Raw genomic sequence first — 13748 nt, forward strand, 5'->3', positions numbered from 1 at the left:
GGAGAAAGAGACACTCCTGAGTGGGGAGAGGATCACACGATAAAGAGCAGGAGGCAGAAGAAGAAAAAGAAGGAGGTGAACAGAAGGAAGGGTGGAGGGAGATACACAAGAAGAAGAACAAGAAGGAATCATGTAAGAACAGGAAAAAGACCCAGAAAGAACTACAAGAAGATGCAGGACAGAAAGAAGAGCCAGAAGTAGAACAAGAACCAGAATAAAAGTACCAAGCAGACAGCTCCTGATGAGAAACAAGGGGAAGGAGAGCGATCCTAGAAAACAATAGAGTTCTCCAGGGCACCACCCTGCTCAAGTCCTCCCATGTCCATGCCCAACACACCTCTGATGGATACCACCTCCCCTCCGTGTATTCATCCATGAGTGGATTCATCCAGGGCAAGGGGATGAATTCCCCCACCATCCAACGCTTCCCTGAATGCCCATGTGTGAGCATGGCTGCCCTGGGGAGAAAGGCCTAAGCACAGGAGCCTTTGCCAATCCTGATGCAGATCCTGGCAGTGTCCCTTTGGCAGATCCAACCTGCACTGAGAAGTTCTGGGCCCAAGGTGCTGTTTCCATTGCCAGGTGCTCTTTTGGTTTAGAATCCTGTACATCATCTTCTCCAGGGAAGAATCACTGAGGGAGTCTTTGGTGGCACTGTAGCTGGATAGGAGGGCTCTCAATTCTGGTGCAGGCTCGCCCTGGCGGAGACTCTCAGGGGTTGTGGGTGTTTTGTGGTCTAATCCTTGAGTGCCACCTAACAATTCTCTCCACTTTGCTCTGCAGAAATCAAGGTCCCTGACCACTCACTGATGTATCTGTCCATGAATCCACAAATCAAATATTATTTCATCGTGAGGAAACGCCGCGAGGTCAAGGGAAAGGAGGTAAACACCTACCTTATTCAAGCTGTACTTGTGCTGCCATTCCACTCCCACCTGGGGAAATGAGAAGCCTGAGCACCTGGACATATGTGCTAGAAGCCCATAGAGCCAACTGACAGGCTGGGGTGGCTTTCTGTTTCTGGGTTTGCTGATGTTCCATCCCCCACAGTTCTCAGAATCAACCTGCAAGTCCTCCAGGCCGCTTTCCCACAAGCAGGTGGGAGACACCTGCTTAATTCGTGTCCACTTAGAAACACAAAGTCCAAAGATGGCCAAGACTGTTTTGGTAAGCCTGGGAGCAGGGGTGTCCCCTGGTGCTTACACCTGGGTGGGGAGCAGACACTGGTCCAATACCATGAACTACTCATGCCCTCTTGAATTTGGAGCTTCTGGATGATCAGGAGGATAGATGGGAATCAAGAAGGAAGAGGTCAGTGTGAAGGGCTGGAGCTGAGATGAGGGAGAGCAGCAGCTTGTCCACCGCCATGTCTGAGGGAGTCTGTGTGTCAGGTGGCAGCATGCAGTCCAGAAGGGCAGAGGCAGGTATGGGTGACAGATGAGAACAGGCCAGGACCTAGGTTGCAGGTTCCTCTGTATGGGATGCTGGCCTCTATGGAGCAGGACACCAGTATGAGGTTCTGCATGTTCCTTGAACAAGGAGCTGAGAGGGTCTCTCTGCAGAGTCAGTATGGATGTGGAGCAAGCACACTAAATGTCCAGGTAACCCAATGTTTACCCTTGGCGGAACAGGTGCCCTCGTACACCCCAGCCAGCACTGAGCCTCTGGAGGCCAGGAGCTCTCATGGCTCTCTTTCGTCACTCCTGTGTGTGGTCACGTTCCTGGGTCTGATTTGGGCCCTGGCAATCCAGACCAAAGCCTCTAGGTTTTGTGCCTAGGCCATTCCCAATGCCGCCTGCATCCTCGGGCAGACCTAGGATCTTGGAGGCTATTGTCCCATTCCTCCCAACTTGTGGGATGAGATTGCATCTGTATGCAGGTAGTGGGGTCCTTTCACTTGGAGAGGAGTGCAGCTCCACAAAGAGCAATGGCAGGTCCAGGAAGTCCTATGTACAAGGATTGGGCTAGTAGCCTATGGGAAGAGCCCACGCGATGAGCAGGAGGTCAGCCTCAGGTAGTAGGGTCATGGATGTTGCCCTTGTATTTAGAGTGGAGGTGCCTCCAGAATGCCCCTGCCCACTGTCCTTGAGTAGTCACTTCAAGGCCCATTTCCTGAAGGCCTGTCTTCCATGCTGCTCCAGGTGACCTGCCACGATCGGGCTCCTGTCGTCATCCGCAGGGCCCTCGAGCTACACTTGCTTACTCAGGAGAAGCCGGAGGAATATGAGCTGGGCCAAATCATCTCTCACCGTCAGAGTAAGTGGGACAATCAGATGACAGAGAGCAAGGGTCAGGATGTGGACTCAGGTCAACTCTTAGCACCAAAGAGCATTCTCTGACCCCCAAGAACACTCTAACAGGGTGTGTTGGGCTCGTGCACAAAGCCAACTGCACTTCTGCTGGTGTAAGCTCTCCAGGTGTTTTGGTATACCCCAGTGGCTAGTGCGGCTCCCCACCAGGTGCCCTGCCCAGGACATGAAGACGCATGCAAAGCTGACATCATTGAGGAGTGAGGAGGAAAGCCTCTTTCCAGGAGCAGTATGGTTCTGTGGTCTGAGATAGGAGTGGTTTCAGAGGAACATGGGAATGCATGGGCTAAAGATGGAACTGGCATTTTGTGGGCTGAAGCAGTAGGATTAAAAGCCTTCTGTGTGACCAGAAAACCACTGCCTGGGCAGAGCATTGCCAAGATTCTAGCAAGCAGTAACAGGATGAAATTGGGAAGAAAACACAGCCTGGGAGACAGCTTGAATCATCTGTTTTTGCATCAATTCCATGGTCTTCCGCACCTGAGTCCACTAGCCAAGGAGTGATCCCAATAGCCAGGTTATGATCCCTAACTAGAGTCAGATGAGGGCTTCCTGAGCACGTAGCCACAGAGCTCATCTGATAATAATGTCAGCGCTTTTTCATTGGTTGGTTGGTTGGCTTTTGTGAGCCAAACACCTCAGCAGCCATTATCCCAGCCTATGTACGCTGAAGACCACCATCCCAATGAGTTCTAGGATCACTTGTCTCCTATCTTAACCTTCTGTTAGGTTAGTAGAGTCTATGGAAGAGGAAGTCTGTCTGGGGCCTTGGTAGCCTAAGAAATTCATAGCAGAGATCCCCACATCCAACCCAGAAGGGATGGAGAACAGGCTCTAGGTTAGAGGAGGGCAACAGGAAAGAGGTGTTCAGAGGAAGGAGAAGCTGGCTGTTGTATTCCCCCACTCGGGGTCATGGCACCACTGGGCCATACACCATGTTGGAGGGAAGCAGGCCCTTTGCTGGTCTTTGGAATCATTGTTATCAGGAGGGCAGCATTTGGAATGTGGCCTCCATTCTCAGAAGCCTGGTTCACATGGAAGCAGGCTCCACCAACGCAGAAGCGTGGCTCTAATGTGGTATCCGTGCAGGTCAGCCTGTCCTCACCGTGGCCATACTTGAGGAATCCTAGGCCTTTTCTCTGGGTTTCACAACTTTCTCTTTGGTTGTGCACTGAGGCTGTCCATAAAGCTCTAGTGTGTGGCAGTGGAGAGCTTCTCAGCCCTTGCCACAAAGGCATAGACTGGGAGAGAGAGAACAAGGCTGGGAGAGAGGGAGAGAGAGAAAGACGGAGAGGAGAAGGAGGACCTCTACTTGGAGAATGAGGATTCAGTGGAGCCAACAGGGACAAGGTACTGGTGCCCAGGGCGCACTCCTGTTTAGGTCTTCCTCCAAGCATGCTCAACCTTTCTTCCAGTTCCTCCCACCCCCCAGTAGTGTATTTATCTTGAATGAGAATTGCATGTTGACATCAGAGCACTCACCATCCAATGCTTCCTTCCAAACCCACCTGTGAAGATGGCTCATGTGGGGTCTGAATCTTCGGCACTTTTGTGGGAGATTTCAGATGCAAACCCTAGTGGTGTGCTTTGGCAGACGCAAGAGGACCTGGGATGTTTTGGAGTCCAAAGCCTTTGGTAGGAACAGACATTAGGTCTGTTGAAGTGCTCTGCCTAGTTCTTCCTCAGGGAGGACTGTGGAGGCTGTCTTGTTGGTATTGGTGCTGAATTGGAGAGCTCTCAGGTGTGTGGCTCAGTTCGTTTCTGGCACAGGCTCTCAGATGTTGGGGTGTCCCAGGGAGCACCTCCTGAGCCACCTTATTTTGTACACCCCTCTCTCCCCAGAGCTGAGGATTCCAGCGCAGGCCAACGTATTTTACGCAAAGAACCCTCACACGAAACCCAACTTCGTGCTGAGGAAAAGGAGCCTCTCCCAAAAGAATGATGAGTGGATCCAGCCTCAACCTCCCTCTCGTCCTGCAAAGAAGAAGGCTGCAGCCCTCCTGAGGATGCTTGCAAAACCATTCTGCTGCTGTGTGCCTGGGCGGGGCTGAGGCAGCCCAGGAATATTTACATTGATTACTATCTGCTTCAAAGTTTGAATCTATAGTTTGCCATTGTCTTTGACCTTGTTTAGTAACACAGTTGTTACTCTATCCTGTATTTGTTGTTCCCATTAATATATTATTATTTGAAAATATATATGTTTTTGTTACCTGATCTATTGTGATGATTTGTCACCTGATCTACTGTGATGGTTTTTGATCAAAATTGTGCATTTGATGATAATGAATGCCATGCATTTAGGAACCTGTAGACTCTAGACAATGAATGAATGTCTACTGTTGCATGGACTGGTCTGCAGAGTCCTGTAGCATTTAAGCTTGTGTGAGGGCTTCATAGGGCTTGCAAAAAGTCCGGGTCAGATGGTCCTGCATGAAGCTTAGCTCCTAGTGGTCTCCTCTACAGCATAAGGGCCAAGGAGAAACCCACTTCCACACAGAAGATGGGAAGCTACCTTATGAAGGTGATCGTAGGTGTGGGACCCTCTTGCTAGGACCCTTTTTCTATTGGGCCAAAACTGTGCTCTGAATGTGATTGCTGAGAAGAGCTTGGAATTTCCTGATTGAAACAGTTCATGCAAGCTGCTTCCACTTGCAGGAACAAAGTGTGTTCTCGTTGAGCACTTTGGGGTGTCCCAGGTTGCACTAGAGTGTGTCAGAAGCACTTGTAATGATTGGCATTCACGGTTTCACATTGAAGCCTCTGTGCCATCTGTCAACCACTGATGGCTGCAAGTGGGTACCCTGCCTTTCAATGAGTTTTCTGAAAAAGTAGGAGTTTTGAAGAACTGATCTTCTCAGCATTCCCCTTGCCTCCCCAAGTTGGGTGATGTCAATTATACAGGCTTCCTTGGGAGCACACATTTTATATTGAGCTGGAATTGGACTCTGGATGCGATTGCTGAAAATAGCTGGGGAATGGGAGAATGGAAGCTGTTTGCTGCAAGCAGTTTCAATTTGCTTTGTTGATTAACTTTGTTGTAAGTGAGCACATGCTATTTTTTTTTCCTGTGGACCTAGAAGAATTCAAAACTGCTTCTTACAGGTGACAGGCATGCTTACACATTGAAGCCTCTGTGCCATTGATAAAAAAAAACAGTTCACTCATGTGGGCACCTGCACTTCAAGTGAATGTTGTAAATGAGTGTGACAAATGGATGTCAGTGAGACTTTGGAGAACTGATCTTCTCAGCTGGTCCTCTTTTTCACTGCACGTTGGTGATGCTAGATTCAAGAGATCTCTTTCTGGCACCCTTTGTGTTTCATGCCTGAACTGTGCTCTGAAAGTTCTTGAGGAGAACAGCTTAGAAGTGCAGAAGTGAAGCTGTTTGTTGAAGCAGCTTCAAGTGGCACAAGCTAACTTGTTCTCAGTGAGCACATGGGGATTTTCCCTGGTTGAAGCAGTGTGAATGAGAATGGCTTCTCAGAGCTGGTAGGCATGTTTGCATTTGGCAAACTTTGCCATCTGTCACCCAGAGTTCCTTGCATGAAACCTACATTTCCAGTGTTTTCAGAAAGGTGTGATGAGTGGGTTTCCATGGAATTTTGTGGAATTGATCTTTTCAGGCAGTCCTCATTGCCTTCTCAAAATTGTTGATCCTGGTGCAAGGGCTCTCTTGTCAGCCAACATTGTATTTTGGGCCTGACCTCGGCTCTGAATGTACTTGCTGTACTTCCCATCTTTCCTCTCTCTGGTCCACTCCTCAGATCCCATCCTCCTTTCAATAGGGCCTCATCCAAGAAGCCTCCCCATGTGCCTCCCACTTGATTTCAACTTCTCCAGTGCACTTATTGTCTAAGCAGGGATTCCCAGGAGAGAGGGCTCTCCATTCTGCACACTGAAATTTCTCAGCAGGGAGGACTCCTCCATGCTTGGATGGCGGGGCTGCAATCACCTGGAAGGTGGAAATAGGAGGCTGGTGGTGTTCCTAGCCAGGATGCTGGTGATTGCAGTGCATTTAATCTATGGCCCTCAAGGAGGTTTATGCTGCAGATTTGTGTACTTCTGCATCTGTATGCACACAGTTCTTCATGTGGGGAAAAAAGCAATGTTCTCAAAGTTTGCTTTATATTATACTCAACTGGTAATTTACAAACCCCAGTGTCCCATCTTAGCCCAGAGCCATTCCATCAGCCCAGGGCCAGTGGGTGGTCCAGCGGTCAGTACTATGCACAGCTCCCAGGTGGCTCCAGTGTGTAGCTGAATTTGAGAGCCAGTGTACTGTAGGATTTGCCCTTGAGGTTAGAATTCATTGACTTCCTCTTATGTCATTTCACTGGTTCAGGATATTCCTTGTCTCATGGACTATTCTGTGAAATCTTCAAGTTAGCCATCTCTGGTCATTTCTTCCATTTGATGGCACCTGGTTCAACAGCTTGTTGTTGGGTGGGGTCGGTCATGGGCAGTCCTGGGTCACAGAGAGGGACAGGAAGACCCTAATGTGGAATGGTGGTGTAGAGAGTAAGGGTGGGGCCAGAGCCCACACTGTGGTTAGGGTAGGGAAGGGATCTGAAGAGAGTACCTTGAAAGCGAGCTCTGGCTGCAGTTAACCAGGAATCAGGGCCTGGAAATGGAAGCCATGACAGGGCTTCTGACTAGAAAGGACACATCTTTCTGGGCTCAGTTGGAGGTCCATCGAGGCAGAGGAAAAGAGAGAGGATGCAGGAGAGGGGGATGGTCTAGATCACAGAGCCGCTCCGTCATCATATCTTAGAGAATGGATTTTTTTCTTCCAGTTGTTGGTAAATGCTAATTCCTTCACGTGTTACATTCACATCCACCTCGTCCATTGGAAAGGCTGCTCAACCACCACAGGCAGTGGTATCTTGGTGGATGTGTGCATTCTAAAAGGAGGTGAGGTTGGCGCCAATAGAGTGTGTGGGCGCTCAGGCATTGGCAAGCTTGCTTTGGAGAGTGAATCCTCTAAATGTTATTGGGCTGTTTTTGAAAGATCGTGTGGTTTGGCTAGACCTAGAATGCTTCCACACAATTTAGCATGGTGTATATTTTAGAGAGCATGATCACTGAGGGGCAGGTTGCTGGTGTGAAGCCGTGAGCATTAACATCTATCAAGTTTCTCACCTGGAGTTGGCTACCTACAACTGGTGACAGTGTTTTGCTCCTACGGAGCAATACTGAACAAGTCTCTGGGCCAGTAATCCATTGCTGAACTCCATCACTAACAAAAAGTCCCTGAGTGAAGGTGAGGACCAGAAGAGCCCGGGAACCACCTGACAGCAGCCCTGAAGTCCTGACCTCTGGCACATCATATGCCAACTCAACTGGGTATCAACCTCTTCCTGGGCTCATTAGAACTGTGTGCTTCAACTTTCAGAAACAAATGCAGAATGACAGAATCTTCTCTGAGGACACTTTTCTAAGTCTTGTTTGCAGCACGTGTTCTAAGTCTTATTTGCAGCATGTCTTCACTGGAATGAGTAGTCATTTGGCATTCTGTTGTACTTAAAATTTCATGAGATTCTGTCGCTCCCACCTGACAGATCCCTTTCCAGAACAATCTTGGGGCCCTGCTGCAGGGACACCCAGTGAGGATGCTCGAGGAAACCTTTCTGTCCAGGAAAGCGGTGGGGCTGGTGAGGGCTGGGGTCCTAGGGCGAGCTGGCTGCGGCTTTTTACCTGAAGTCCCCCTGTCCCGCCCCTTGATGATCCTCCTGGAGTCGGGCCCCAAGTGACTTCTCCCTTGGCAGCCTTTGGGAGGCACCGAGGAACTGTCTGGTGCCCTGTCCCTGAGGGCGACAGGGCTTTCAGTGTTTGCTGACTTGAGTTGTAAGGATTTTGTAAGGAGGACTCCAGCCCTCCACCTCTACCCGCAGACATCCAATGGATGGCTAAAGGCAGAATTAGAAGGGCAGCATCTCTGCCTCAATATATGGCCCATCCATCCCCTTTGCCTGAGTCACCTTGGATTTGTTACTGGACCCTGCTGGCTGCATCAGTGCCCACCAGCACAAGGAACAGGCAAAAAAAAGAAATAAAAAGGAAAAAATGAAGAACTTTGATCAAACTGGGGAGAAGCAGCCAGAAGGCTTGGAAGAAGCCCCTGACCCACAGAAGTGGTTACAGTTTATAGAAACAAAACCCAAGTGATCTACATCCGTGAATTTCCTTGGCCTGAAGAAAAGCAAAAATGGGAAAAACACAGAAAATGCCTAGGCAGATGGCCTGTGCCCAGGCTTGAGGAAGGGCGGGACCCATCTTAGCTTTCCTGGCTCCTGAGGTGGGCGTGGGGTTGCAGCCCGTCTCTATTTTCAGCAGAAGAAAGTTGCTCTTAATTCAGAATCCAGACCCCCACCCCCATGCAGTCTGTTTCATGTCCCAGGAACAAGGTCTGATTGATGTGCATCTGAGAGCCAAAGCAGGTGACACAGCTCTCCTGACAAGGCACCACCTGGCCAATCCAGGGAAGATGGACAGACCTCAACTGGTCAGGACCACCTGCTTTGGCAGCTGTGCAAAGCCCAAGCCCTTGCCCTCATTCCCCTCTCTATAAAAGCTCCAAGTCATTGTCACCCCCTGAAGACAGGCTAAGATGTGGGTCCCCGGCCTTCCCCGTGTGGCTGCACTGATAAAAGTTCCTTTCTTGCTGGGCATGGTGGTGCATGCCTGTAATCCCAGAGATTCTCGGGAGGCTGAGGCAGGAGGATCACTTGAGGTCAACCTTGGTGATTTTGTGAGACCCTCAGCAACGTAGCAAGACCCCTTCTCAAAACAAGAATAAAAAGGATTGGGGTGTACTCAGTGGTAAGGCACCCGGGTTCAATTCCTAGTCCTTTACCTGGAGCTGAAGCTCCCTGCCTCCTTTTCTTTTGCGGGTTAAAGCTTCCCCTGTGCATTCAGTCTCATTGGGCTTGGAGTTACCATTGACCCAACTCATAAGTTCCCATCTCTGGTATCTCCACCTCCTCTTGGTACTGGGGATTGGACCAGGGGCTCTGCCACTGAGCTACATCCTCAGCCCTTTTAATTCTTTATCTTAAGACAGTGCCTCAATAAGTTGCTAAACCTGGCCTCAAACCCACAATCCTCCTGCCTCAGCCTCCTGAGTCACTCTATCACAGGTGGGTGGCACTGTGCTCGGCCTGTGGTTGCATTTGGATGCAGTCCAAGCTGCTGCAGGTTTGAGGAATGTTCTGTGGGCATCTATATAACAGTACCTGAAGGGGGCGCCAGACCCTCTCGCTGTTTTTTTCTGTGGATGTCTGCCTGGCCTGCAGTGGGTTGGTCACAGGACATTCAGGAGAGATCTAGGGCACTGGGCAGTGCCCTCCATCCAGCAGGTGACCTGGCAGGAAGAGCCCTTGCAGCAGGGAAGTGGGGTGGCACTCTGTAGGTGAAAGCACAGAGCTCTCTGATGACTAGTGACTAACACAATGTGAAGCAGAAACATCCCATGAATTTCATGTTCAAGTACAAATCTGGCTAGGATGACTGGATGGCATTGCAATCTCCTGAAGGTCCTTCTTGGATTCATACAAAAAGAGAGAGCGAGGGACTAAGGGGCAGGAAGGAAACACAACTTTTTCAAACACTGAGATCTGGAGTCCAGCTCCTGCCATGTAGTCAGTGAATGAATAGATAATAATTGTTTTTATGGGACCATGTGACCTGGGGCTGCTCGGCTTCCTGTGGGCCCTCAGCATCCCTATGTATAAAGCAGGGGCACAGACCAAGGGTGCTGTCAGCTTTCTGTTGCTGTGACAAAGCATCTGAGAGAATCCCCTTAAAAGGAAACAGGGTTTCTTTTGCCTCATGGCTGCATAGGTCTCAGTCCATGGCACCTTAGCCCTGTTGCTTTGGGCCTGTGACAGCACAGTAGGACATCCTGGCAGCTGGAGCACATGACAGAGGAGGCTGCTCATCTCTGGGTAACTGGGAAGAGGGTGGGTAGGACTGGGCTGGGTCCCAATATCCCCCTCAAGGTCACACCCCTAATGATCTCATTCCTTCCAGGAGGCCCCACCTACTAAAGTTTCCATTATGTCCCAAGGGCCACAGGCTGGTGACCAAGCCTTTAGCACATGGGTAATGGGGACATTTGACATCCAAACCACAATACCAAGTGATCATTAGCTGGGGGCTAACCCCCGGTCTCCGGGCCAACCCCTCCCCACAGGCCAGGCCTGGGGAGATTGACTGCATTCTGCAGGACACCCACTGTAGGCAGCTGCCTCAGCCAACATGGAAGTCCTTAGCAGAGGCTCTTTTATTTCACGGGGGGTGGTACCAGTGATTGATCTCAGGGATTCTTGACCACTGAACCCCATCCCCAGCCCAATTTTGAATTTGATTTAGGCTCAGGGTCTCACTGATTTGCTTAGTGCCTTGCCATTGCTAAGGCTGATTTTGAAATTTTTGATCCTCCTGCCTCAGCCTCCCGAGGTGCAGGGATTCCAGGAGTGCACCACTGCGTTGGCCAAGGGGCTCCTTTTGGGCAGTGGGGTTTCCTTGGAGAGAAAGCTGACCCTGTCCTGGGGTCATTTCTGATTTGCCCACACAGCAGTGCTTTGTTACTTTTTCTTTTCTCTGGAGGGCAACTCAATTCATACCTAGTAAACATAGCCCCACAGGTTCTCTGATTAAGAATAGTGCAGAGCTGGGGGGCAGTGGTACATGCCTGTAATCCCAGACACTCTGGAGGCTGAGGCTGGAGGATGGCATGTTTGAAGCCAACCTTAGCCATTTAGTGAGGCTCTGAGCAACTCAGTGAAACTCTGTCTGTAATGAAGTATTTTAAAAAGGGCTGGGGATGTGGCTCAGTGGTAAAGCACCCCTTGGTTCAACCCCTGGTACCAAAAGAGAGAGAGAGAGAGAAGTGAAGAAATAAGGGAAAACAAAACTCAAGCTAAGATCTTAACCCTGCAAACGCAGCTGGTAGAGAAACGTGTTGACTTCAGGGCTATGAGGATTCACCTCACCAAGACTCAGGTAGCAAATGCTCTCCAAACCTGTCACCCTCAGGGCTGGGTGAGCTCCGCGGTAGAGCACTTGCCTAGCATGTGCAAGGCCCTGGGTTCAATGCCCAGTGCGGCAACAAAAAGAATTTCAAAACCCCATGTGATCCTCAGGTCCAGGGAGAGCAGTCAGAGCAGCTGTCTGCCCCTGAGACTGGGCCTGGGAGGACTCACTGGGAGGATGCCAGGGGGCTCATCAAAGGTCCGGGGAATTGCCACCAGTGCGGCCAAGGTCACTCCTAGATGGCAAAATGAAACCTGTGAGCCACGTTTTCTGTGACTCTCAGGAATCCCTTCCACACCTCTGTCCTTAAAACAGGGAAGAGTAATAATGTCACTCAGTCCCTTTGTAGTGCTGGGACCACAGTGGTCTTTAGAGGAGATCTCATGGCTGCCCTGGGTCACCCCCTGCTTCACATCCCCTTGGTGACCAGTGGTCTCTTTCCACCTGAATGCTGTCCAGACCTGACTCCTGGGGTGCAAGCCTTCCCCTCCACCCTTTACCAGTGCTCACCAGCTGCCCTGGGGCATGGGAGGCTGTGACCCAGGCTTGGGTAGGGCTTCCCCCTTAGCCAGAGCCGTCCTGAGAGCCCCAGGCTGCAGCCCCAGCCTGGAAGTGGCTGCCTGGAACAGAGCAGGAGGTTGCTCCCTGTGGCCCCTCTGGCCCCTCTCTTCCTCCTGTGGAAGGAGCATGTGAGGAATGGCTTGTCCTTAACCCTGTGCAGAAGCTTCCAAAGAAACCGCTTCAAAGCCCTGGAGCAGGGGAGGGTTTTGAAAGGTTTGTGGAGCCATCTGAGAAGAAATGGCAGAACTTCAGAGATGAACAAGAGAGCAGGAGTTCCAAGCCTCTTTCGATGGAGTTTCTAGCAAAACAGGATGTTGGTTGCAGGAGCCAGATGCAAGCCAGGCTCAGATGACCCCATGGAGTACCATCAGGCGACCAATGGCCACTTGAAAACTGTATCGTAAAAGAGCTTCCAGTCCTGAAGCGCAAACTATGCCAGGGGCCTCCAGGCTAAATGACAGAAGCAGGCACACAATGACACATGGCCTGTGACCTCACTCATGGAGAGTATAATACAGATGTACCATAGAAGTAGAAAACATTATTGTGACCAATATTTTCATAATGATGATTATTAGGATGGCCTTTCATGTTGGTTGTGATAATTGACAGCTGTCATTTTACAAATAATGTTGATCAAACGCTCCCTCTGGGCCATGCTCTAGGCCAGCCACTCTACCTGCCTTGCCTACCTGATCCTCACAGTGTCCCCAAGAAGCCAACACAACAAACCAGAAAGCACAATGTCCCTGCTAGCAAGTGCAGGACCTAAGTCTTGAACCCAGACACAGAGACCAACCAAATTCAATGAAATATTTACTGGAATACTGGTAGAAATCTAGGAGAAGAGGCTGTGGCCTAGAAATGGGGAGGGTTGGCTTCAATCCTCAAAACCCAAAGCTGTCAAGATGGTTCAATTGACCATCCACGTTAGAAACTACTCTCCAACGAAATATGCCCCAAACATTGTCAAAACTGAGGGACCGATTGGGAGGAAATGGCAACCCAGTAGAACAGGAGGCACGAGGAGAAACACAGATGAGCACTATGCACGGGAGGAGGTCACTGGAACACAGCTGGCAAGAAGATGAACACAGGCTCAAATGATGTGTTTTATTTATTTATTTTTTACCCAAATTAAGGATGTTGATAATATGTGCTGGGAGGGGATAGGAAGATAAGCTTTTTTCATACACTTTGGAGGCACATTTAACATTATCCATAAAACTTAAAAAATGCACGAATGCTATGCTCCCTACAACACAGAAATTCAGGTCTTGGGACGTGCCCTGGGAAGCTCCCAGAAGGAAGTTCATTTCAATGCCGTGTTAAATTATAAGACGTGTACAATGCAATGGCCATTGGCAGGAAGTCTGTGGCCACAGTGAATAAGGAGGCACGTGCTGACTGCAAGTTCTTAGGACCTGTGGGTGGAAAGAAGACCCTGGACCACATGTTTCAGCTGTGGGACACAGACACAGCCCTGAACATAGGCTGGTCCAGCGGCACTGTGCATCTCTCCAGATCCACACGGTGTGGAAACCGCAGCCATCACTTGGCTTTAGGGACAGTAGCTGAGGTGATTTTCTTTTCTGAGAGATAGGGGACCACGGGTGACTCCCTAATAGACAGATGACCAGAGCCACCTCTGGGGAGAGTCTGGGCCAGGAGGTGATGGGAGAAGAGGAATTCGATCATCTGTTTCCATTTTTCTGTGATTTGGTTCAAGTGGTAAAGCGGTGCTATTTATTAATTAATGGATCAAATAGGTTCATCATTGTTTTAGAGTACAATTAGGTGCCTTCAAACTTTAGGCTACATGGGCACATTTGAGAACGGTGC

This window comes from Ictidomys tridecemlineatus, chromosome 12 (assembly GCF_052094955.1).
Source record: "Ictidomys tridecemlineatus isolate mIctTri1 chromosome 12, mIctTri1.hap1, whole genome shotgun sequence".
Taxonomy (NCBI): domain Eukaryota; kingdom Metazoa; phylum Chordata; class Mammalia; order Rodentia; family Sciuridae; genus Ictidomys; species Ictidomys tridecemlineatus.